The sequence below is a fragment of the Molothrus ater genome, chromosome 2, assembly GCF_012460135.2.
Source record: "Molothrus ater isolate BHLD 08-10-18 breed brown headed cowbird chromosome 2, BPBGC_Mater_1.1, whole genome shotgun sequence".
NCBI lineage: Eukaryota > Metazoa > Chordata > Aves > Passeriformes > Icteridae > Molothrus > Molothrus ater.
Window position 1 is genome coordinate 9,971,407 of NC_050479.2, and position 27,836 is coordinate 9,999,242.

Sequence of the window (27,836 nt, forward strand, 5' to 3'; positions counted from 1 at the left end):
TATGGAAAAGCCTCACTGCTGCACACCTCTTCTCCAAAATGTTTCCAAAGTAGGTGTGAAGGTCTGGAGGTAAATTCAAAGCATGTTCAGGTCTGACATGAGTCTGGAAGCTTTATGGCTGTAATTGCTCAGTGGTGCCATGAGTCCAGGGCAATTTCTGAAACACTCAGTACAGAATATGGAGAGAATGTAGCTTCAAGCAATTTTTTTTCTTTGGGAAAGCTGTTTTGTGAGGGTCTCATTGTTTTCCTCACTGGCCACCCACTGCAACTCCTTCGCCCCAGGTTGCCCTGTGTTTTGTTGTGCTAACACTGCAAGCATAAGACTGCATTTTAGCATTAATTATTGCAAATGTACATGTATGTTTTTATGTGTCAGGATTAAAAAGAACCCCAGAAAAATCCCACAGGGAGGCAGTCCATGTGCTAGGGATACATGGTTGGGGTAAAGAAGTGTGAAGAAAATGAATAATAATTAACTAACTGTGGTGGTGTTCTCAGGGGTCTCAGGACAAGGGAAGAGATGAGAATCTTGACTCCATGTTTCAGAAGGCTGATTTATTATTTTATGATATATATTATATTAAAATTATATATTAAAACTATACTAAAAGAAAGGATTTCATCAGAAGGCTAGAAGGAATAAAAAGGAATGATAACAAAAGCTTGTGACTCTCAGAGAGTCTGAGCCAGCTGACTGTGATTGGCCATTGATTAGAAACAACCAACATGGACCAATCAAAGATGCACCTGTTGCATTCCACAGCAGCAGATCATTATAGCTTTTCTTTTCCTCTGAGGCTTCTCAGGAGGAAAATCCTGGCAAAGGGATTTTTCAGAAAATATCATAGCGACAACTAACCTAAAGAAATTTCATTTTGCATTTCACACAGAACTATTGTGCTTTTAAAGAAAGTTCATCCAAATTTTTACCTATTTTTGCTGTGGCAGAGCACTGATTAAATCCAACTATTTCTGGAGGGCCTGGGCATCCTTGTGAAGATGACAAAGAAGGAGACTTCACATGCCAAAAGCACCTGTGGATTGCTGCACTTGCCTTAAAAAAGTCAGTATCACAGCACAGCAGCACAAGCAGCAAGTGGGCAGCAGGGATGGATTAAGAGGCAGAAATAACTTGTGGAAAGGGCCTCACATGAGGAACCAGCAGCAGGAATTGGAATGAGGACACCTGGCAAGAAAGGCAGTTATCAGAAGGAGTAAGTAGAGTCAACACTTTCATTTTGAGTGTGGTCAAGTCCAGTTTAAATCCAGTGAGGCCTCCCTGCCCAGAGCCCAAGCTGGCATTGGTAGATAGGCAATACAGCTTCAGGGTGAAATGTGCTTGTGCTGGCACACAGCAAATATACTTCCCTGTAATGAGGAAAAGGGATTAATTCATATCCATTCAGTCTGAGAGGATGACACTGGTTTTTCTTTGGGGGATATTTCTCTCTTTGAGGAGCAAAGCTCCTCTCCTGCCTGCTTAAGCTTGTGTTCCTCATTAGCTGGAAGGATGCAATGCAATTCATTGCCCACCTACTCAGTTCAGCTCCTTCTCAACACAGGACATGATTTTCTATTTCCCTTGACAGATGCTTTAGCATTTCAGGGAAGACTCACTGAACCCAGTCCTTCGTTTCTGTTTTGGCCTTCAGTGGGGACAATTTTGGCAGGCTTTGGTCCACGTCCCTGCACTTGTTGGCATACATGCCTTTTCATGGCTTATGACTTTGGCAATTTTTTTTTTTAAGTATCCATGCCATGTGCCTGATATCTTCCCCCTCCCCCCCCTGCCACGTTGTGTCTTCCTCATTTATTTTTCCCCCTGCTTTTGCAACATCTGTGAGGTTAGTTTTGGCCTGGTTTGGACCTTTGCACTGCACCAGATGTAATCCTGCTCCATTTTCTCGTAGTCACTAAATTTCCCAATTTTTTTTTCTTTTAATTTCATTTTCTCTGATAGTCTCTCCATTCCAGAGTGTTTGTAAGTCCTTCTTTTCTGTTTTGGCCTTCAGCAGGGATTAATTTTGGCAAGCTTTGCTTTTGCAAATTTGCCCAAGTACCCTTAGTTTGTTATAATTATTTGTCATGAATAGTGGTTAACCTTGTCTACAGGGCTGAGGCCTCAGATTCTCCTGGCTTCTGAAGATGATGGTGCTCTCATCCTGTAGTTCAGAGCAAAACAAATATATTTCAGTTTGGTTTAGTCAGACTTTTGGTAAATATTCCTTTTGAAAAGGAGTTTTGCTGTGTAGACTGTTGGGGTGTTTACTCTTTGTGGCAAAACTGATTCAAGACATTAGTTAAGAGATTTTGATTCTGATGATAGGCAAAGAAAAGGGCTCTTGTTCAGCAGTGGCAACAAGACTGCCTCAACAGGCATCAGTTGTGATTTGCAGGAATTCTCTTGTTTCTTTTGTGCTTTTATACTGATGACGCTTTGTATGCTTGTGCTTCCAGAGTTTGTTTACAATCTGTAATGAAACATTTTTATAAGTGTCTATTCTCTTATTAATTTAATGGAAATAATTTTATTTGGACTTTCTCAATCATAAAGATAGATAAACGAGGAATAAGGTCCTCACAGGTGTATTCCCTAAACACCTCTGCATATTCATAATTCTTTTTCTTCCTTTGTGTTGATAAAACAAGATTTCAGATGGTAAGTGGCCCACTTTTCAAATATCTGTTTAAAACCAAATACAGATACACACTATTGACACAAAATAGTTTTTTTTTTTTTCACAGAGTGTTGAAGCAGCATGCAGTTTGATCATAAAAATATGTTCTTGATAATTTTCCATGCTGGTAATTTCTCTTGCATTAAAAATAAAAATATTCTGTACGTGTTTGGTTTCCTATCACACCCTGATGTCAAAGGGACTCAGGGACTAGAGTCTGTACAGTGTAGAAAGCAGTTTGCTTTTTATTAATACCAGGTTTAAATAGGTCTGCAGCCATTACTCTATAATTTAAATTATAGCACAGGTGCCCCGTATCAGTTACGGATTTGTTTCATTCCAATTCATGTTGAAAATGAACTTATTTTCTTGTCATTTAGTGGAAACTGGAGCAAAACTGTGTGTTTGCCTCAAAGAGATTTCCTTAATAAATAACATATAATGTTATGTTAAATGTGAATAAATGAATAAATGGGAAAATGGAATGGAATTTTTGCACTTTTTCAGCAGTTTAACCTCAAGTAGTTATAAGGTGATTTTTTATTTAGTTCAGTTATGAAATATTTATGCAGAAATACTTATGGAGAAGCAACATTTCATTCAGAGAATGGCTGGCAGTGAGGGGTAAGTTGTGCATTAAAAATAAATTAGAACACAATACTCCTTTATACAAACACTAGCAAAAATAGGAATGCTAAAGACATAATTTCCTAAGAATGTACACCTGCAACAAGGCCCAGTGGTGCATATAATAAGTGAAGTGTTTTTTTTCTACAGCTTCTCATCTGTTATATGCCATTTCATGCTGTAAGGAAAACCAGCTGCTAAATCATTCAAATCATCAGCAAGGAATGCGGTCTTCTGTGCATTTTGTCTTTGTTTGAAGGTATCTCTTTTGTGCTGTGGCTGGCATCACCATTATTTGTCCACTTGACAGTGCTGTGCGGAGCTGCAGGCCAGGATCACAGCCTGTTGTGCAGGCTGCCTTACCTACAAAAGGGCCTCTCCTGATTCAAATGTGTAACCAAAAGCTCTGACCTCGGAAAAGCTGAAAGCCAGGTCAGGGGACCAGCCTGGTTAGTGGGAAGCAAGGAAATGTCTTTGGAGGTTCCTGGGTAGGTGAACTAAGCCAAAGGAATAGGGGAGAGAAATAACAAATGACAAGTAAATACTAAGCAAGGGCTTCATCATAGTCTGGCATCATCAGAAAGCCAAAAAACCCATGACCTAGCTGGAGATAGAGGATTTCTTTATCACTGTAGGCATTTTGTTATGGCACACCTTCTGAACAGTGATCAGACTGAATATTATACAGCCATTTTTTTTAAGTTTTAAATCACCCTTCTCCACCTTAAATCAGCTCTGATTGCATAGTCTTCTAAAATCATTTGATGAGCAAAGGAAATAAAGTGCACATCTGTACAAAGAAGAAAGAAATAGAAAGTAACAGAAGAGCAATTTCAGCTTTTAGTTCCCAAACATGGAAAACAGTTATCTGCATCCTTCAGAAAGAACCTGATAGGATATTTAACTTGGTAATACCAAAAATAAGTACAGGACATAGGATTTTAGTCTGTCACGCTCAAAGCTGTGCATCCTTCCAGTGCACTTCAACAGAGGAGATTATCTGGGTATGGTCATAATTTATATAAATGTATAAATTATAAGTAATCATTGAAAATTTTCTGTGTAGACGCAAGCAGATTGGACATGGTGTTCTTTACTTCTAAATGAGTGGCCATTGTCTACCATTTATTATTAATTTTCATGTGTTAAAACCTTGCAGCAGGTGGATAGTGGAGAGATAGTTTTAGTTTTTGGGATTACTGCAGATGAGACTTAAGGGAACAGGCACTATATGTGATAGCAATAACAGTGGGAAGAGAGGTCTCAGTGCTTCTCCTTCCCAGGCTCTCACTGGACTTGTCATAGTCCAATATTTTGCAGCTTTCCCCGCCAGAGGAAGGAGATCCACTGGGTTCTGCCTGGTGATGACCTCTGCACCAAAGCATGTTGTCTTTCACTTCTAAATTTCGTGTACTGGGAGTTCTGTGTGGTGCATTCATAATTCCTCGTGCTCTTATTTTCTTGGAGACTGTTCAGTCTACATTTTTTAGACACTATTGATTTTGTGTCGTGGGATGTACTATATCAATTCAAGGAAAAAGAAAGGAGGCATTCAATAATCTTATTCTAATCTTGACAGACCTTATCTATTTGAAATTAAGTATAAGGTCATTCACCCTTTGTTGAGACTGAGGCAAGAGTTCTTTTTTTTTTTTGCAAAATGCAAAATATTTCAGGTATGGGACTTAGGTTATCCCTAGACTAATAATGATTTCTTTTTTTCATATCTCTTATATTAAAATGTTCAGAATATTTTTTCCAGTAAGGTTAATGCTTCAGGGGAATTGAAAACAGGCAATAGCCTGTGATCATCTGCATTATTGCTAAACTAATGGACCTTTATTCACGAGGCAAATGGAGGAAAAGGTCACATGAATTGTCATTTCTGAATCTGTATTCTGATATAGTTACAGTACTTCCCATGATCTTCTCTGGGGGAAGTGAACAATTTATAGTCTCAATCACTTTGGAAGGTATGGAAAATTGTTAAATTAGATACTGGAAAATGTTTTAGCTGACCAGAGTTCTTTTGTTCATAATGGACAGTCATAACTCACTCTGCTCAGCTTACTGGAAATATTGGCATTTTTGGTCCTATCAGTACAGAGTGTTTCTCACATGCATGTGCATGTACTTCTTGCCTGATCTTGTACTTCTTGCCTGTTCATCTTTTGAGTTCACATAAGATAATTACTCCTATTTGCCCAAGAAAATGGCTCCAAAAATATTTTTGTCAAATCTCTTCCTAGTCCCCGTTCCCCAGCTAACACCTAAAAGGATGAGGTACTGCTAGCACAGAGGGAAGTGCTCTCTCCTGCTGCTCTGGGGGGTCTACTGCAGCAGGGAGAGAGAGAATTTTGTTAGCTGCTGACTGTCGTGGTTAACTCAGCTGAGACCACTTGCTCTGCTGGCTGATAGGGTCAGCAGTTAGAATATGGTTTGTGAGACATTGGGCTGGTATGGGGAGTTGTGCACCAGACAAGTTTAAGCAGTAGAACACTAAGAACCAGAAGTGAACGTGTTTGGATGAGCTTTGCAAGGGGAGGGAGGGATTGACAGGGAGGCCCCTAAAAGCAGGATGGCACAGCAGGCTGTAGACAGCTCTGCAGCTGCCTGTATAAACCAGCTACTCCAGCTTTGTTAAAATATGTAATTATTGTTGTCTACCTCAAGGGAAGGCCCTGGTGGGATGGCTTTTGAGCAGGTGTATCTCTAAGCATCCTTCAGACTCCAGGATGCCTGGCTTTGCCAGACCACTCATGCCATGTCTCATCATGCAGACCTGGCATTAAAGATGCACCACATGTCTCTTGCAGTTCGGTTGGTACCTGTAAGGATTAGATACCCTAGATGGATGAGGGCTAAGCCTCAGATTTCCAGCTACTGAAAGAATGATTTAGAGAACTGGTGTAGTTGAAGGAATCAATGGTAATGTCAGGAAATCACAAGGAAGAATTCTTGGTAAGTGAAAACCAGAGGTGAAGAGTAGAGGTCATGCTTTGGTGGTTAATAGAGATGGTGATAGCTGGTTCTGTCTGGAAAAATCAATGGCACCTGAAATAGGGGAAGGGATCATTCCCCTCTGGCTGAAGATCCCAGCTGAAAGTGATGGAGGTGACTGTAGGTACCAGAAGCAATGAACTGGGTAGGCAGTGACATTATTGGGTAGCCTTGGTTCTGAAAGTGACAGGCTGATCCTGTATCAATGCAATTTATGAAAGTAAAATTTGTTGCATTGTGATTAATGTGTTTGTGTGGGTGACAAGTGGGTGCTGTAAGAGTTGATGAATTTGTTCACATTAGTGCAGATTTCCTTCATCACTTGTAGATTGATACTTAATCATCTAAAGAGGAAACAAATTTAGCCTCTTTTTTTTTTTTTTTTACTGTGTTTTCCCTTACACAACATCCAGAAGAATTACTGAATTCTGTGCTCTCACACTGCTTTGTGTTTAAAGTTACAGGCAGCAGAGGCAATCCATTTTCTTGCTCTTTTGCTAGGAACAATTCAAATTCCAAGTCTTCCTCTTCCTTGCACACAGTCCAGCACAAGATTCATTTCCCATGAATGCTATCACTGAGAAACAAAAGTGATAGATCTTGGCTACTACTTATCATTTGTGCAGCAGTATATATCCCAAAAGCACTCACTAACAGCTTGGAGGCAGCACTTTTCTTGTGTCTGAGGAGAGAAAACAGAATCACATTTTTGGACAGGTGAATCCATGTCTGTCCCCCATGAAAAGTATGGAGCATATTGACTTGGCACGAGATCTTAAGGCTGGAGAGGAAACTCTGCTGATTTCCCCATGATGCCAGTTTAATGCAAAGATCTGACAACCTGATCTGAGATTTGAAAGCAGTGTAGGCTCAGGGAGAGGCAGCATTTGACTTGGTTAACTGATTAGATGTGTATTTATGACATCAATAGCTTGGAAACTTCAGGAAGCCAATACTGGTGCCTTGGAGGGGAGTGAGGGGGAGTCTCTTCTCTGATGATACAGTGATTGATGGCCAGTGAAATTCATGGCAGGAGTCTCACTGAAGAGAGGCAGCTCTATCAGCACTTCAATCAGCTGTGTTTATAATTGATGGCATGGCTGGAAATCACTGTGATTCATGACCAATAATATTCATGAAAAGAATGACTCTTTCATTTCAGGAAAAAGACCAGGAACTGCTTTAAACTGCACATGATTGTGATTAATTGGGAAGATAAATGGTGAGTGGGTGCCTGACACCAGTGCTGTTTTGAGAAATCTATTTAAGCCACTTTCAGAGGAACAGGAAAAAGAGGAGAGAATAGCTGTCTGAGCACCCTTGCTTCTTAAATACCTCCCACAGTCTCTAAACAGAGCAATGAAGCCAGTACAGGTAGTTCAAAATTGCAGCAATGAGTTTTGATTGGCCAAAATTCTGCTATATTGACTCTCCAACATTTTGGCTGCTCTGTGTACATCCAGTATTTTGTTGCAGCTACAAGTTTTTCTTTATGTTCAAAAAATCCCAGACAAAAGAGTGAGAGGAGGGAGGGGAGAAAGACTGGATAATAAGAAGGTGGCAGAAAGCATAGGATAAAAAGTAGTGCTGAGTAGGTGTCTACAACTTATTTCCTGGGAGAGCTGGAGAAAGCAGAGGATCTCCGGCTAAGTGAATGGGGTGAAAACCAGCACTGGACAGGGCACAGCAGGACAAGGTCAGGGCTTCAGCAAAGCTCTACCCAATCAAAGAGCAACAGTTCACAGTTAGAAAAGAGATCTGAAATATTTGGGATGGATTTATTTTGAAAATGGGAAAATTATTGCAGGAATGGTAACTGACAGAGATGTTTAGACAGCACTGTTTAGCCAGCCCAAGAATCTGTGGACTCCTTCTGATCCTATTCAAAGGATATAATAATTTTTAGTTGGTTCTTACTATGTGAATAAAAATCCTTTTGCTCCTCCTTTGTCATGTCCTCATATCACAATTTTAATCTAGTGAGTAAAACCATCTATTGAAGACTCCTCTTCAGTAACAAATACACAACTTTTCACCTCTTCATCCTCACAGCTATCTTGCTTATGAAGTGTTTCAAAGGATAAGTTTCAGTTTTTCTGCCAATATTCTTAAACTGGAACATTGTGTTTATTAAAATACTCTGCTGGATAGAAATACACACCCAGCTGATGATATCTGTCATCAGCAGGTTGTATCCAGGGGCCTAGGTCATGGACTAAAACTTCATTAGGCTCTGTGTTGACAAGACAGTGAGGGGAAAAAAATCTTCTAATGCATTGAAAAGTAGAATATATGAACAGTGAGTTCAGCTGAGGCTATAGTAATGTTTAATTGCTATTGCTGCTCAGAGAAAGAAATATTTTTAAAAGCTGTATTTAATGCAAAGCTACTGTCCTACATTCTTGTCTTCTTTTTCATTAAAGATGGAGAAAGTACTTCTGTGGTTGCAAAATCTGTTCCCTTCCAGGAGCTGTGCTTCCCTTTGTAGAACCAGCTTTAAAAATGTACCCTGCATGTCCTACCTAGAGATATCTCTTGGAGATCCTCTGTGTGCTGTGCAACATCACACATTGAAGCTGAAGCTGTGAATAAGGATCTAGTTGAATCTGTAGTGTGGAGCCTGTTCTTTATTTAAAAGCAATTTTTTTTATTCTGTTGGCTTTTAACATGAATACTGCCAACAAATCATTTGGTACCACTTTCTTTTCAAGAGATATTTCTCTGAAGAGCCCAGGCTGACCCCTGTTTCCAATGGGCTCCTGAGGAGCTGCTTTATGTGCTTTCCATGGAGCTGCTGAGCTGTGAACCCACTCTGCTGCCAATGGAGGTGCTGGGAGAAGAGATGGTTAGAAAGAAATGAGGGAATCACCCTCACAAAATGTCAGTGGTTGAAGGTCCTCCATCCACTCAGCTCAATAATTTTCCATCTTATCTTAAGAGAAACTGAGTTGTATGCTATTTTCCATGAATAACACTTCATTTATTCCCTGGTGCCATCTTCCTCTCCTGTGTCTTCCAAGTCAGAACAGTAATCTAGTAAACAAAAAGTTACATTAGAAAAAGCATTCTGTATACAGATGGCATTTAAGGTATACCTAATAAGTATTTTGTAACAGGTACAAGGTTTCTTTACTCATGTTTTAGTCTGGGTGGTGAAAACTCTGTTCCAGCCGTGTATTGTAGCACTGTATTTTAATTAGCAAACCTATAGAGAGCTTGTTTTTTTTGTAATCATATCCTCTATCTCATATTTATACTTTCTGAGGTTAAACCTCCAGTACTGAAATGGAGTCTTCAAAATAGTCTCTGCTGATATTTCTGAAGGCATATATGTTGGAAATCTTGTGAGAGCATCCACTCCAGATTTTTCAGAGAGGCAAGAAAAACTATTCCTGTAGCTGAGTAAAAATTCTAGGTCTTGTTTGATGAGGAGTTAAGACAAACACAAATACTATTTGTCAAATTCAGGATGATTTTCCTCACAACAAACACTAAATGCCCTAGTGTGGTGACCTTAATTACTGGTAGTATCATCAAAAGATTGATTTCAAAAAGAAAAATATTTTGAAGTATTGTGCAGTCCCAGCTCTTGTGCCTTCAGCACAGCTAACCTCTCCTCCCTCCAACCGTGTTCTCTCTCTGTTTGCAGTAGGTATCCCTGCCCTTCTCATCTCACTGCTGCTTTGACTTCCCTCCTTCACCCAGCTGTTACTCTTTCCAAAATTAAAGACTCCTGCAGTCACAAATTTGTGTTGAAATGGTTGCTCCTTTCCCCTGGCTCACTGTTATTCGGTCACCACTTTTTTAATCCTCCCCTTTTTACCCCCTCTGTTTTTCTCTCAGTCACTGTCAAACTCATGTAGTGCCCAAAATCTGATCAGTCCCCTCATTCTCTAGCTCATTGTGAGAACCATAAAACCAAAGTCATCTGTATCTGATGTTTATCAGATGTGGTTTTATTTTATCAGGTCTTCTGATTAGAGAAAAATTTCTTTGCATAGGTCAAACAAGTCTTAGACCATTTAGTCTGATTGGCCCTCTTGTGCCCAGCAAACCTGAGAGGACCACAGATGGTGAGTTAATAAGGTATGTCACTGTGGAGAGGAAAACAAACGTTATCTGAGAAAATTCCCATGCATGCAGTAGATAACTTCTTTCAGTTTCTCTAATTTCTGCTACTTACTTATTTAAATCATGTTGAATTAAGCATTTGGTCATGTATGCAGTTTGGTTAGTGCTTATGGGATTAGTCACAGTGAGCCACCAATTTTCTGCCCCTCAGACTGGAACGTTGTAAGAATCTGCTCAAAGTTTTGTATTGTCTCCCATTAGTACAAAAATACTGGTAGACCTCTAAGGCTTAGAAATTGGCAATTTTACTTTCTTCATACTCTGTTAGAGACAGACTTGTTTGCTTCCAAAAAACTTTGGATAACATGATAACAGCAGACAAGCAAACTGTTTTGGACAAACTCAGAATCTATGTGAATCAAAAGATGAACCTCTGCACTTAGTATGAGTATTTAATAATTTAGGTATAACAGATAGACATCACATGCTTCTTCAAAGGCAGTAGTTTGATAGTTGTTAAAACCAGCTCTTTTGTTTGTCTCCAATTATAAGTATAGCACAGTTAAGTTGTTTCAATTCTGTGAGAGACACAGCACTCACCAGGATGATGGTGCAGAATTTTTCCAGCACAGTAACAAACAGTGTCTCCCCTAAAGTGCTTGCAATCAAAATAAAAGATTATGTGCTAAAGATTATCAAGGCTGGCAAGCCGGGTGTCCAATTAAATTGATTGTTTCTCATCTTGTGAAACGGATCTGGGCTAAAAGCAGATACTCATAATATATATGCCATGATGCACTGTTAATTGGATGTCAACATTTTTCTGTCATTATGTTTTTGACCAGATCAAGTTAATGATGAGTTAGTGGTGAAAAGTTCTTTGTGCTATTATCCCCTGATTCATTTGCAAAGCTTGCAGAAGAACACTTTTGCTGTTATCAATGCAATAACTTTAAAGAAGTCTAGCATAACTTAAAATATCTCTGATAATTACACAAGAATGGCAATCATAGGCCAGAGAGAAAAGAGAGGCAACTTAATGTCAGTATGATGGTCTCTAGCAAGTCCACAAGTTCCTGTTGTTCAAGTCATTTATTTTCCTTCAGAAGTTTCCTTTTGCTGGGAACAAGAGCTCTCTGCTTCCATGTATTCTGTTTCCTGTGGTCATTTTTAATTATAGGAAAAGATATTTATTATAGGGTCTGAAAAGAGAACTTAGACTCCGTGAAAACAATTTAACAAAATGGGCCTCCATGACACATGTTGCTTTTATTGAGGTAATATCTTCATGTTAACCTTTTAATTTTCTTTTCATTCTGTGCAGGGCCATGAATATTTATAAGATGCTATTTGGTTCAACCTGACATTTTACCTACTGGACTGTTTTCAAATTTCAAATTTAACACCAGTTTTCTCCAATTTTCCCAGCTCTGAGTATTCAAATGCAAGGTTTCATTGTCTTTTTTCTCATCATGAGTGCAGGGATAGACCTCTCACATTAAGAGGAAGGGCAAACTACAGAACGTGTGCCTCAAACTGGAAAGCAGCAGTGGAGCTTGGTAATTTGTGATTCTCTGAGTGGAGCTTAAGCAAGCTGAGAGGGAAGAATGCCACACAGTTCTGGTGAGAAGAAAAAAATGGCATTTTTTTGCCTGCTTAAGAGTTCAGACAAGATCAGAACTGCCCTTTGGCCATACAGTTGACTGTGAAATATCAGCTAAAAAAAAAATCGGTTTTAACTGCATGTCATGGAGCAGAGCTTCTCTGCAAGAGACATGGAGCAGATGCATCATGGCATGTTTGAAAACAGTACGAAGCCTTGGAGAGTTGAAATCTAACAGTGAGGAATAAAGCATTGTCTATTGCTATATATAAGTAAGCTAAGTGTCGTGGACAGCTTCAGAAAACTGGTGATGTTGGCATCTTTCATAAATGCTCTTTGAAATAACCTGTGTGTTGTTACTACATGTTAATTCATTCACTTTCATTCCGCTTCCGTAATCTCATCTATTTCATGGGGGTTTTCATCATCCTACAGCAGAGAGACTAATTGGTTTTTTTCTCACCTACTTTAACCTTTTTTCTGAACATGCTGGCAATGATGGTGACTGAGTAAGTATCATCAACATTATCTAGAAGGTCTGTGGAAATCTCAGATCCATTTTTTCTCATTTTAAAGTTCCCTCTAAATAAGAAAATATACCAGAAAAAAAATAAACAACCCCCCCCCCCCCAAAATCAACCAAAAAAACCCCACCATTAAAAATTTACTTTCTAAAAGGGACTTTTGCTTTCAAAACCAGAGGGGCAGAAGGAGGTATGGTGGTAAACAATAGGTTGGGAAGGCTTAGTGAAAATATGTTGTTTAGTATCATCAAACAAGGGAAAGGCAGTTATCCTTCAGCTGGATCAAAATCACTCTAAAGAAAGCTGCTATCACAGAATTGATCAATCTCATCTCTCTAAGTAGTGCTTAATGAAAATTAGGATGTGGAAATTGGAAAAATCTTTCACTGTTTCTGTTTTAGGTATTAAAATATATAATTCAAGATAAACATATGGAGATTTTGTTTAATTAAATTGATAAAAGCAGACAGAAGGGAATTTAGTAGATACTTCAGTGAGCTGCACCATTTATTCCAATGTGATTTGTAATTATTCAATTAGATGCCTTCATTATCTCAAGAAAAATGGGCTGGGCTCCTTAAGAAAGACTTTTTCTGTTAGCAGTTTTTGGATATTTATGGAGGATGTTGAAGATACAATGTATTTGGATCCACCTAAAAGAGCAGATATTAAAGAATATATTTCATTCTGTGCAGACTATCAATTAATTTTAGAAGTGCTAAACATTTAAAAAGAAAACAGTGGAGAGAACCCCTCCATTCCCACTTACTCTTCAGGATCTGCTAAGCTAAAATAATGCATAAACCTCATTAACGTAAATAGAGAAGATCAAATAATACTATCCAGAAAGAAGAAATGCTAAGCTGGCTCATGGCAGATTGATATCAATTTCTCCTGATGTATGGAGTGAGTGGAGAAAGCTAGAGGCTGAAAACACCAAATAAAAGTCTCAGTGAAATACTTCTGACCATTGTGCTCAATGGAACAGTGTTATAATTATTCTCACAGGTACTAGGATACCATAGCAATGAGCACAGAATTGGAATAAAATGGGGGAAAAGGGTCTCTAGAAAGTCCACTGGCAATGCAGTTCAATCAACTATTTCTAAGGCTATGCACTTTTGTATTGAACCAACATAAACACTGAAAAACATTCCACAAGCCCATGGTGTGTCCAGCACATTTGTGCTACTTGAGTGAATTCTCTGTAGGCACTGTTTCAGACAGAGTAAATTTTAGGGCTGAGAAAATATTTTAGAACTGCAATTTATTTAGCAGATCAGATTTATTTTCCTCTTTGTGGATGTTTTGCAAAACCATGCATCACTTCACAAATTCCTGATTGTGCTGCTGCTCTGACCTCCAGCATGAGGCTGTCCTGGCTTTTGGTGCATATTTCACTTCTTGCTACTCAGGCTGGCAGCTGTCTCTCAAAGCAGTGGCAGAAGAGGATAGATTTGGCTCTAGTCTCAGCTGAAAATATTTTTCTTTCCATTCACTAATGCCAATGCAGATCAGCCTTCAGATAATTGCCTTCAGAAAACAGTCCTGACAAAACATGCTATTACAAGGGCATTCACTGCCACTTTTCTGTCCTTCCCAGTTTCTGCAGCAGACCAGCCTGGCCAGCCCTCACCACTGCCGGGACCCATTGCTCTCTGCTAGTCTGTTCTGTCATTTTCTATCACTTCTATCATTTAAAAGAATTATTGAAGCCCTCTTTTAGATGCAAAATCATTCTGAACTCGTCCCCCCTGCCATGAATTCCCATGTTTCCTTTAGTGTGTCTCCATTCATGTCTCAGTAATACATACTTTTGGAGAATGAAAATTGGCAAAATGTGTGAGTTGTAAGCTTGGCCACAGAAGGTTATGGGGATATTTGTCCATACATGCAAAGACTCCTGTGGGGAGGAGGCTTTGCTGCCCCTCCAGTGCAGCCCTCAGCAGAGGAGCTGGCCTGAGACATCCAGCCAGTGACAAAAAGAAGCTGGCACAGAGAAGTAGCAGCTGTCACTAAGGGCACAGTGAGGGGATCATAATTAATGTGGGAGTATTCACCTTCTGGGCAGCTTCATTAAGGTTGTTTTAGATATCTTATTTTTTTTGAGTTGCCAAACCCAACATGGAAACAATTATTCTGTGGGACTTTGGTTTGTTTAGAGCCAAGGGTATTGTTCTGAAGGTGCTGTTAATTTGGAGGACTTCTCTTCAAGTCTCCAGCTGAAAACCATCTTGGATGTTGCCTGCCTTGCAGAGAGCTTTCTTCTCTTTGTGGGAAAAACCATGAAGTTCTAAAAACTCACTAACTACTCAGGTCAAAGGGGAAATGCAAGAATGACAGAATTAGTAATCTTTAATGAGAAGTCAGTCATCAATGCAGTTAATAAGGAGCTTTTTGAAGGCTTAGCATCATTGGATTTTTCTCCTTACAAGCCTGTCATTGACTGCTGGCACAGATAAACCTCTTTAATCCTGTTCAGTAGAAATTATCTATGGCCTTCTGCAACACATTAGAAAGTTAAAGCCAAACTCAATGTATTTGGCTTGAGTTTACCTCTTTTAATCAGCACCATACCCACCAGGGCAAAAAAGCTGTGTATGAGTGTGTGCTTAAATTATGGAGTGCACAGAAGGCCACAAAGGGCTTGGAAGGTGTGGTAATGTTAATTTTTGTTCTTTGTGTGCCAACAGAGTTGTTGCCCATCTTTAGTTCTAATTAGGTTGGACAACAACATGTTTATTCCTGGTGTACTATAATTGCTGTTTGCCCATGCACTGAAGAGCAGATTTCAGTGTGAACACAAGCTCTCACATAGCAAAACATCGTTTAAAAGGATGTTAAATTCTGTAGTCATTAAATTATGAACTCTGTTCCACTACTAATGTATCATGAGATTGTGATGTTTCAGTTATATCTCTACTGCAAAGATTAAAGGATATACATCATATTTCAACAACTGAGCTTTCGCCATTAAGGATTTACGTCTACTGAGATTAGCATCAGAAAGGGATGCTTGTACTGCAAGATTGGTAATATTGCTAACTTAGGTGGAACCAGGGGTCAGGTTCAGGCTTCCCATGAACTGTACATGATGAGCTTTAAAGATTTCAAAGCAGAAAATTGACTATGAAAACAATCCTTAGTTCATATATCTTACCCATCAACCGTTTTAATTCTTTACCTATTTTTGCTTAAAACTCTTTAGTCTGCTAAAATCCAAATGAAAGTATTATTGAAGATGATTAGTATGCTAGATTACATCTAATTTTTTAGTGTATAAGTCACTGAAGTAATTTGAAAAAAACAGTCATTACAGTGCATTAAATCCCAAATGTTTCTTCTAACAGCAACTGCCAGGAACTACTACTATAGTATTTGATCTGTTTAAGATAGATAGGACTTTCAATGGTCTGTGGAAAACTAGATCTTGAAATGCAAAAGGAAGAGGAAGTATGTAGGTCACATACTATACTGATGTCTTAATCAAAAACCAGTGGACACATTACTAAGGCAAATCAAAATAAATCATTCAAGGACTTGGGAAGAGGACTGAACATTGTCAGATCAGATTAAATGCTCCTAAACCATGTCAAGAATGAAATTTCTTGTGGGAATTGACCAGAGCACTGCTAAATATGGCAAGGATTAGCCACATGTGCTTGTATCATGCAAGTAGCATTGGACAACTTCAGAATTTTCCTAATTTCTGTTTGCTTTGGATAAACAGCTGAAAGCTCAGATGACTATGTGAAGACCATCCAAGTCATTTGAATCTGGAGGAATGAGCTGGAAAGCTTTCAGAGACAGATTTTTCACATGAGATTTCTAGTGCTTAGCTCTGGTCTCAGGAAGAATGCTGTTGAGAACAATTTCATAACATTCTTGGTCCTGTTTGGGAAGGATGTGTAGGAAAGAAATGTGCATATCTACCAGAAACCCCAGATGGGTTCTAGAGAGCTTAGAAGTTTAGGGAATATGGCACCATTTTTTTCATTCTTACTTCTTCAAAGGATGGATTTGAGCCTCTGAGAAGAGTCTTGGCTTGGCTTGTGACTGGTTACAATAGCAAATTCTAGTCAACCATTTCATTGCATCAAGCACAGAAATATTTCTACCATTGCCTTATAGCATTAATTGCAAAATGCATTTTTCTAGTCTTTGGTTTTCCTATTTTTCAACTTCAGTCTTTGCAGGAATTCTGTGGGGAAGACAATTGAATTCTGGGTGGCTGAGTGGTACTGCTGGGCCACAGTAAACACCTCACTTGTCAGTTCAGAGTAATGTGACCAGTGTAAAGGCCATTCTCATTTCACTAACACAACTTTTGCTCATCCAATACTTTTACTCACCCCTTACCAGTTCAGTAGCATGAAGTGTGTGAGGCAGGCTGTGCTGCTGAGCAGCCAGTGCAGTTCCTGGGAGGCAGGAGTTGTGCAGCTGGCTGCTCTCAGGGATCAGCATCTCAGCACAACAGCTCATGGCTCTCTAATGCAGAGATGTCTACCCTAAATCCTTCCATAGAAATCATAATTCCTAAGGCAAGGGCATTGTAGTCTTTAGTTGAATAGGGATGCTTTCTAAGCTGAAAAGTAAAAAAGTAATATTACTGAAATGAGCATGAAGGCAGTGCTGAGCAACAGCAGCAGCTCTTGGGCCACACAGCTCCCAGTCAGACCACCCGTAATAAAGACAATCGAAACATTTGTGAAGAAAAGGGATCTACTAAGTAACAAAAAAATTGTCAGTGGACAAATCTTCGTCACTGCCAATAGGGAATCTATGGGACTCAAAATGGATGACTAGATAGCTGAAAAAATTTTCTAGCTAGCTAGAAGATTAAAAAAAATGTCACTACTGTTATAGGAAATGGGTTATGTTGTTAATAATGCAATGCCATGAAAAGACCTATTGCTCCTGCAGTACAATCAGATGCTGGTTTTATGTAAAATTAACTTCTCAGATCTACACAATATATGTCTGCTTATACTAAAAGTAAAGAGCTTCTCTTGATAGTTGTCCTTTGAATGTAAGAAGACCACAGCATCAGAACAGTTTCCCTGGAGAACTGCAAAAATGAATCAGAATTTTATATTCAAAAGCTATGCAGTCTCACTCTTCAAAATGTCCAGAGAGGTTAAAAGATTTTTTTATAGTTCTTTTTAATTTTGTATTTCATAATTTTCTTTGTATATTTTTCCCTTCCTCTTTCACACTTCCTATCTCCATGACTGTCTTTTTCTGTCTCCCTTCCTGCCTCCCACCTTTTTTAAATTTCAGAGACAATTCTTCTTCCAATTCTCCTTTAGTAAAATTTCCGGATGAAGATTCCATGCAGTGAATTTTGGTAACTCAGAATTTATTTCTGGATTTTTCTTTATAGAACAAACCTATCACTTTTTTAAAGTTCTTTAGCTTTACCATCCCTATAGAAATTACTGGCTATTTTTTTACTTCTCTTGCCTTCTTTCTATCACTATCAGCATGATGATGTCTCTTCATCACAGTGCAAGCTCACTGTATGGGGTCTCCTATATTTTGTAGGTCTCCTACAACACATTCTGGAATGAAGCTTCATTCCCTATAACTCAGTGAAAATTATCCATCCCTTGAGAGCTTGGACTTGTTCTCTAATACAAGTCCAGCAGTATTTCACTTCTGTTGGCCTAAACAGATTGTTGCAGAGACGTGGCATCACCCTGAATACTTTCTTTTTTCCCTAAGGAGAGCTTAATGTTATCAGTAATGATACCAGACTTGTGCAAAATGTGTGCTTTGTATTAACATTTAGCCCAGCACTAACGGACTTAATCCATTTCATTTGCACTCTTTAAATCCTAAACCATGTTCAGAACCTATGTCCTGTCCACTCCTTACATAGTCCTTGACTAAAAATGTATATGAAGGTAGAAAAAATAGACTTCTGCCCAACAGGGAGAGAAGAAATGATTAGCAAACAACAAAGCAGCAAAAGTGAAACACAAGTAAAGACCATTTCTGCTAATATTGGCTAAAGGGCAGCACTGATATGATTGACCTACATCAGGGAGATTGGAAATTAATAGGGGAGAATGTCAAAAGTGCTCATGCTGACATAAGGTGCTTCTAGCCAATTACTCCTGGAAAAGAGAAGGATTAACTTGAATTTGGCTTCCATATTTTATTTTAAATACGGTGGGTTTATTGGGTTAGGTTTTTTTTTTGGATTGGAAGTGAATCCTGGATTTGAGAAAATCATAAAGAAACACATAGGGAAGAAAAGAAGCAGTCGGACAGGATGAGAAGGAAAGTGAAAAGTGTGCAAGGTACAATTCTTTGACACATGCTAGCATTGAGTTCTAACATTTCAATATTATGCTTGCAGGAATATTTACCCTATGCCTTCAAAGGGAGCAAAACATTAATTTACATGCCATCTTTTTCAAGATTTAGGAAACCTTTTTTTTTTTTTGTACTGGATGTTTCAAACAACTTGTGTAACATACACTATGATTTAATGATGCTCTAAAATTTCAGTGCAGCCAGTAAATCCTTAGTTTGCCACCATAATAAAAAATTAATGGCAAAGCAGATAAGAGAAAATACTAATTATGTTAGGTAGTACGCGTTTCTATTAATTCAGAAGGCCTGATAAAAGCATTTAAAATCATGTCTCTCATGTAGGAGTCAATTTTGAAAAGAAAATAAACAATGACAATCTCTTCCATAAGAAAAAAATTATTAAGGTTTTGGGGTTTTTTTAAACTGTTATCTCAGTGTGCACATGTAACTGTACTACTTGATTTTTGGTAGTATTGCTGCAGGTTGTTTTCAGAATCTGTTTTTTTTAAGTTCAATATCTATGTTAATGGAACCAGTGCTCTAGAAATGAAGCACAAATATTTCCTATATTTACAGTTTGTCAAATATGTCTGTATTTAATATTGATTTATGATGTTTGTTTTCCTAAGCATTTCTCAGGATATTTTTCAGTGTGTGTCTTTGTACCTTCATGATTCATCCAGTCTGATCTGTTGGGAGATTTAAAGTTCAGAATTCATCCAAACCCTTAACATCTCCATGGAAGTGAGGTGAGGAGCGGGGTAGAGGTGAACATGCAGAGGTAATGCTAGACCAGACAACACAGAACAAGGGTGGACACAGAAAATAGCACAGAGGGACACAGAAAATAGCACAGTGCAGGGAAAAATACGCTTGCAAGACACAGTGCTGATTTTTGTGCCTAATAATATTGTTACTTCATGAATGTAGAATGAACACAGTTCAATGGTATCTTTTTATTTCTCACCATTAGTCAAAGACTAATTATTACTTCTCCTAAATTTATGTTGTTACTGAGTAATTCTGCTGTTTTCAGTTTATCTATTTCATGCTGATAAAAGAAAAAAATCAAAGAACCGTGACTCAAAACTTTAAAATATGTGCCTTGAAATAATAGTATTACCAGGAATCACATTAAAAGGGGATTTAAGATAGGGAATTTTACACTGCAATCTAATATTGTTCTCATAGAAAATCCAACTGTATTTTGCAAGTGCATTGCAAATGCTGTGTACAAAGCAAGTCTGAGATGAATAAAATAATTGAAATTATTGCTATGTCAATAAGTTTTGCATAAATAAGTGGTAAATTGTTGCAATTTGAATCCAGCAAGGATTTCAGCAGAGATGGAAAGTACTGCCTTTGACAGAAACAAAGAAACAGCATGTTCAAAGGACCTGTGGCATGAGTGGAAAAATATGGGATTGAATCTATTTCCTTGATAAGTCAGAAGATAGCAAAAAATGTACATGGATTTTTTTGAAATATACATGCTGGTTCTTACAGGCAAAAAGAAGTCGGAAGTTTGTTATGAAAAGCAGGAGGATGGGCTGAAGAGCAAAGAAGGAATGCCAGAAACAGTCAAGACTGAAGACAGACTATAATTTTCAGATTCACTTCTTTCTTAGTAAAAGCAAACTCCACAGGCCACTGATGTGGGTGGTATTTGCAGGTCAGGATGATGCCTCTGTTCAGATACACTTACACTCAAAAATCATTATGATAAACAGTATCCACGAATACCCAGGGAATATTACATATGTATAGGATTAATTAATGCAGAAATTAAAATTACTTAGGCTTAACAGAGGAAAACAGGTTATAGATTAAACTCCCAAAAATGAATTCTGGGAAGGAGGGAGAAGGAAGGGTATACAGCTCCTATAATATTGACATGGAAGCTTTGAAAAGGAGCTGAGAAGCAGCCACCTGTCAGCACAAAGATGAGCAGGAACAGCAGATAGGCACCCGAGAGATCCAAAAAAACCACCCCAAGCATTCTGTCCTAGCTTGTATTTATCTCAATAAAGAGATTGAAAAAACATTACTACAAAATTGCAAGACACAGTTAACATTTCCCAAACATGTCATGAGTGAGGCTGAGAGCTGAGAGGAATTGCTCGTGTGCACTGAAGTAGGAAAGGCTGCTCAGAGCCCAAGAGCTGGTCCAAGGCCAGATGGCTTTATGATGGTTCCTTAAGACTCCAAAAGAGGACATAACTCCTGTTCAAAAAAGACATCACAGATATGGGTAAATGGGCAATAATGGCCTCTGCTGGAAAAATGAGCTGACATAACTCTCGCAGTGCCTGAACTATGATTTATTTTGTCCAACAAGATGCCATGGCTGGAGCAAGAGAGGCTTATTAAGTGATCCTAATGATCTTTATGCATCTAGGCACTGGATCTTAGCAACTTTGATGTTTATTGAGTATAATATTAGAGCAAATTAGAGGTTTTCTTCACAGAATGAAGAAAATGCTAGAGACAAGCTGACAGGCAGGCATGAAGAAGACGGTTTAAAACTGACACGAAATTTGTCTGCTTTATTTGGCCAGCAGAACAAGAGAAGTTGCTTCTGTCTCTTTTGATACTAATTTTGCTGAATATACTATATCATTTGATCAGCAGTGTAAATCTGGTGTTGTCTAAAAGGCAGAATATGCAAGAATTGTGATTTCTCTGAATTTTTATATCACAGCAGCCCTATGGAATTCACCTAAGGAGTTTAGCTAAGTTACTGTGTTTCTTTAATGGTTAATAACATAGCAATGAAGATATCAATGCATGGACAAATGACTGATGAAATTTGAAGCAGAGAGAACTTTGATGGACAAGGTGAAGGGAAAGTATCAAATTAAAAAGTAATGGAAAACTTGAGAGTAAAGCTTTTAATTGTGAAGCTCCTCTTGGGTTTAGAAGATAAAGCATTTTTAACTTTAGCGGTCATGCAGACAGGATGTAAGTGGGAGACAGGAGGTCACATGCATGAGCTAATCCTTCCATCCTCTCTCTCAAGTCCTTTTCAGAGCTGCTCAATAAAAGACACATCTGAGATGAAGACAGTTCCATTATGAATCTTATATTTGCTTTCCTTTTGAACCAAGTACAAGACCACAAAAATTTACTTTCCCCACATAAAAGGAGATGTAAGTTGGACAGCATCTTGTCAAACATGAGACTGTTGATACTTAAAAATGGGAATTTTGAAGAATGCAGTTGGTTGGGGTCTTAACTACAAAGCCATATTCTCATTGTTTTGCTCCAAAATTTACAAAGACAATGAAAAACCCTATTTACAAAGTACCTTACTGTGTTTACTTGACCTTTCCTCAAATCTTTTCTCTGAGGCAAGACTGCACCATTTCTAGCATGTAGAATAAATTTCCACCCAGTACCTGCTCTCAGAGGATTTGCTGCACTGGGCAGTGCACGAGGTTCTTGGGTAGGTCAGCAAAGGCCTGTGCAGACAGACCCAGAGCCTCTTATTATAAATGCATAAATCCCACTATGAACTTCACAGAGAATCCTTAACATTGTATTTTCTTTCTTTTACACGAGATAGTTGTTGAAAAATAATTATGATTTTGAATATGGAGAATGTAACATGGGCCAATGAGAACTTTGCAAAGCATAGAGTACACCTTCATAATCTTTGCTCAATATGGAAAAATTAAGAGAGAACCTCTCTTACACAACATGGTCTTGATTTGGAGAAAGGTAGACTTGCTGGAGAAACTTTGAAATATATGACTATTTCCAATAGAAAGTCACATTGAAAGGTTTATGTCCAGGTTCTCCTGGACATTAAGGTACTGGAAGTTAAGATTTTTTTTACCTGAAATATTAAAAGGATCTGGCATTTCTTACTTATTTTGGCAGCATGCTTTGTAGAAGATGGTATTTGCTAACACACAAAGGCACAGGACATTTTGGAGCCCAGATGTCAACAATGAGACTTAAACTCCTAGAAGCTTTTTTTTACACCAGGTAAAACATAATACATTTGCTATGGGGTTTTTCTTCACTTTTAATATTTGAATTAGACAACTGAGTTCTTGCAATAATGGCAATTAAACTGGAAATATTTCTGCTTTTTTGACAATAATATAAACTTGCATAGCAAGTGCAAGTTGGAGATCTACATGTTTTAAACAGGCCTAAGAATTAAGACTTTATAACCTTTATTAGCCTCACATATTGTGTAAATACTTTAAGTATACTGTAAGTACATTTAGGACCTAGCTTCCAACATTTATGTTCGACAGTTTTCACTTCCTCTAGCAAAAATTCCCCTTATTTCATAATTCACAGGGGATGAATGAGAAACTCCAGCTCACAGCAACTGAGCACATCTGACTGTTCCCTTCTTTGCTCTTTTTTTCTAATTTGTTGCTACATTTCCTTTTTCCCCAAGGGATTTCTTTGGGCTTCTTAACAGATTTACCTGGGATTATTCATTCTCTTCTGTCCATTTTCAGAACAAAGAATCAGCTACTTGAGAGTCACACAGTGCTTGTTAAATACCTGTTGCCTACTGACATTTAGCTGATTATACTTCAAATTATCCTGTGTTTAATTTATTTCACCTTTCTTTCAGGAAAGACATTTTCTTTGAATAAAGATGCTGTTAAATCCACAGGAAGCTTCTACTATGGTTTTCTTGTTGTCAGATTCAACCCAAATCTGGATGTATTCTCTGGTATTTTTTGTCATAGCTGCAGCCCCTAGGACTGTGTCTCAGCTGCTTGGGTAACACTGGGTTACAGTCTCCAGTCTCCTCAGATGCAGACAGCCAACAGGCATCTGTTTGAGTTTTTAGTTAAAGCACTTGAATTCAAAACCCTTAGTACTCATATTATTAACTTCAGCTACTGGGGGCCAAAATGATGAAAGATTTATGAAGAGGATTACTTGGCTCCTTCTGGGAGCCTGAAGCCTTTCACTGTGGCACAGCTAAGCACAGGAAGAATTGGTTGAGCCAAGGTATGTATTTCAGCAGGGTACCAAAATTTAATTGCAGATGCAGCTTTCATTGTTTCACAGCCTGACACAGACTTGGGTGTGCCATGAACACCGACCCCCTGTGGTGGGTGGCCTGTTCCCTGAGCAGGTTGGTAAAAGCACTGCAATGTGGGTTCTTCACACCCCTGCTAAGACCCCCTTAGTGAGAGAGGCCTCTGTCATGATCTGCTCACACAAATGGGGGTTGTGATGGTTCCTTAACTGATCTCAGAGTGCAAAAAACAACACAGAGGGGATTTCAGTGTTAATCAAAACAAATGCACCTTTTATTGAGTGCCCACAGCAAATGCGATAGAGGGATTAGAAAAGGAGATAAAGAGAGAGAGAGAGAGAAAGAGGGGAAAGGGTATAGCTACCAATGTAGGGATGAAATCCTCATGGTCCGGCCAATAGAATCCATCTTGTCACATCGGGGAGAGTCTCAAAGTCTTGGTTAACTCAGGGGTCTATTGCAGTCCTCCACCAAGAGGGGAACAGGTAAAAGGCAATGGAGAATAAGTCTATTGAAAACAGGTACAGACAGTCCATGTTCCGAAGCAGGGTAAGTCAGTCTCAGCAGTGAGCGGGACCCATTGTTTCAGGGCTGGTTTCTATGGGAAACCAGTCTTGGTCCAGCAAACACACCTGCAGGCAGCACTTGGCAAACATCTCTCTTCAGTCAGGCCAGCGCCCCTGTGTCAGAGTTATAGGGGTCTCAGTCTCACTCCTTGGGAGGGGCCTTCAATTCTCCATCTGTGACAGTGGTCCTGAGGCAGATGAAGGATTTTCTGTGGGGGATCACCGAAGTTACCCTGTGGGGGTCCCAGTTTCTGGGATACCATTCATCCGTTTCTCTGGGTCTGGACTGAAGGCTCTTAAGACCGTAGTTCGTGTTCAGACTCAGGTGTTTATTATTTCTTATCAGTAACACAGTCTCACTACTGTGAGTTCAGCAACTTTTCATTAGAAGGCACAAAATGGCCAACAATCTCTTGTTCCAAGGTCTTTCAAGATTAAACTATCCAATGAAGAACTGACACCTAGATTATTTTCCCTTTTCACCCAATAACTGACCCCAAAGAGCTGCAATGGGACTTTTCTGCCCAATTACAAAATGCCACCCAAACCCATGGAGAAGAAGGAAGGAGAAGCATGAAGAAGAAACCCAGGATGACACCCTGTGCCCTCCATCTTGCTTCCATCCACAACATACTAAAAATCCCAAAACCTCAATTTCTCACCAAGTGATACACCTACACTGCTCTCTGTGAATAATCTATTTCACACTTTTGTGGATTCTAGTCTATCTTGAAGTCTAGGAAACTTTCTCCATGAGTGAGGGTCAAAGTCAGTGCTCTCCTGAGGGTCAGGGCACCCGAGAACAGACAGAGAAATATTCCCAGTGCTCTGGGTTTCCACATTACCCCAGAAAGTTTGTTTGGCCAAGAGGTGGGAAAATTCCTGGGCTATTGTGATATTGTGAAGCAGGTGTAAGTGTACAGAGCAAGCTGCTCCTTGTCAGGCCCTGCTCGAGCAGTGTACCATGGCAGCACTGCAAACACAGCTGCAAGCACAGCTGCAAACAATCACTTGGTGAGAATCCACCTCAGTCAGGCCAGAACCTCAGTCAGGCCAGAACCCCAGTCAGGGTCTTGGTCTCTGTCTTTGCGATGGTCGTGAAGCGAATGAGGGAAATTTCAGACTGCCTCTTACAGCCTCTGCCCAAATTAAGGCAAACAAGGGCACAGGGCAAAGTAAAAAATACAGATTTTATTTAACAACAAAATATGAGGTAGAGAGATAAAAAGAGGAAAGTGGGAGAGAGAGATTACAAGCAGAAGATAGTCACCACCTGTGGATCCAGCAGCATCCCATTGGCCCTTCACCCCTGGCTTATCAACAGTGAGGGTCCCAAGGTCCCAACAACCCCATGGCTTCAGTTCTGGCCAATAAAATGGGATCTGCTAAAATGCAAGTATTTACATAAAAGGTTGAATTAAGAAGATATGACTGTTTACATTTCTGGCTTACTATAGATCATACACAAAAGTTAATTTTAATAGAATTTTTGATGTTGAACTTCTCACTTAATTTTAAGGATTGGTTTTAAAATTCAAGACTATCTGGTTGACCTTCTAACCACTTAAATATTCAGAAATGGCAAAGATCCAGTATTATTTCCCTTAAAAAGTAGCTTTTCTGTCTCAAAAGAGCCATTTATCATTCTCATTTAAAATTGGCTTAAAGAGTATTGCAGAAGAAAAGAGTGTCCCAACTCAGTTACAGTGAACCTGGTGCTCTCTGGCCACACTGATGCAGGTGACTGCAGTGTCTGACACAGTCTATTTTTCCTGACCCAGGCTGAGTGTTCTTCTTTGCTGTAGCAAAAAAAAAATTCTGCTCTCTGCACTGGTGCCCAAGAAACAGAACAAGACACAGCGGGTACAAACTGAAACAGAGGATGTTCCCTCTGAACAGGAGGAAAAGCACTGGGAGGGTGACCAGCAACAGGAACAGGTTGCTCAGAGAGGTTGTAGAGACCAAAGGGATGTTCAAAATCCATCGGTGTGGATGCTGAACAACCTGAACAACTGGCTCTGCAGGGCCCTGCGATTTCAATGGGGATCAATTGGGCAAGCTTTGTCTTCAATTTTTTTATCTGTTGAATGTGAGTCTTATTATTCACCTAATCCCTTTCATACTAGAAGAACAGTGTAGCAACCCTTAATGGTAAATGAAGCAATAAAGGTTTAGAAGTAGCATCTTTTGTTTCTTTGGAGAACTTTGTTCTAACTCTGCAAAGTCCAAGAGGTCAGGATGTCCAAGACCAAATACATGTAACAATATCTACAAATCCTCAAAAATTCAACTGATAAGCCATTAAAAATTACTGAGGTCTCCTTGTCATAAACTGTTTGCTACCATTATTTCCCCACAATTACCTCCCATTTATTGGAGTTAATTCCAGGAAATCTTTTTCTTTCTGTATTTGCAGTTCTACATAAAACAGAATTTATCATTATCACCATCACATCCTAAAAAAACCCATTTAAATGTGTATTTAGGGTGACCTTTTGTGCTGCTAGAGTAGTCATTTATACTTGTGATCAAACATCTAATTATAACTTCAAATAGCTATTCCCTATGAAAAGTAATGGAAAATAAGACCCCAGTTTGCATTTTCAGGAACTAATGATATTAATGTACACTATTCTAAGATATAGGAAAGGATTTGTGTTTACTATAAATAATTACTACAATTATTATTAATAATAATTACTACATACTATTATTAATAAATTATTATTAATAATAATAATTTCTACTATTATTAACACTGGAAGCTACTAAGCAACACCTACAGGCTAAGGTAGCATAGAATCAGAATCACTGAATGGTTTAGGTTGGATGGCAGAGCATGGCCCTGTTCTAGAAATAATTTTTATGCACACACTTAGGACATTGTGATCTAAAGATGTGCCTGAATCTGAGTGGGCAGATGTGCTTGTTAAATTTTATTCATAAGTGGGGATATTTGTGTGTATACATACATGTATGTGTGTGTTTATATCTCTCTGTAGATGGAACACCTGGACTTACAGGGAGTTAAGTCACAGTACAAACTAAGAGCATGTCAAGTCATTGATAAAGAGAAGCTATTTCTGGTTTTTGGCTTAATATATCACCTGGAGGACTGCTCCATTTCCTCAGCTCTGACAGAACCTGGAAACCACTGGCAAGAGGGTTTCTCTGCGCTAAGGTGATGCTTCTCCATGAGTTTTGCTTCTGAGCCTGATGTCATAACCTGTGATTACTCAGTTATTTTGGGAGGACTCCAGAGCTCAAGGGCACCACAAAGGGCAGGAATAATCTTTTTTTGTCTGTTTAATCTTTACCAAGTCAAACTTTCTAAATGAAGGGAATGCACATAAGTCCTATTGCCCTTGGTGTCGTCTTTGTCTCCATTTGCCTCTGTATATATTGACCCAGTGCAATGACAGATTAA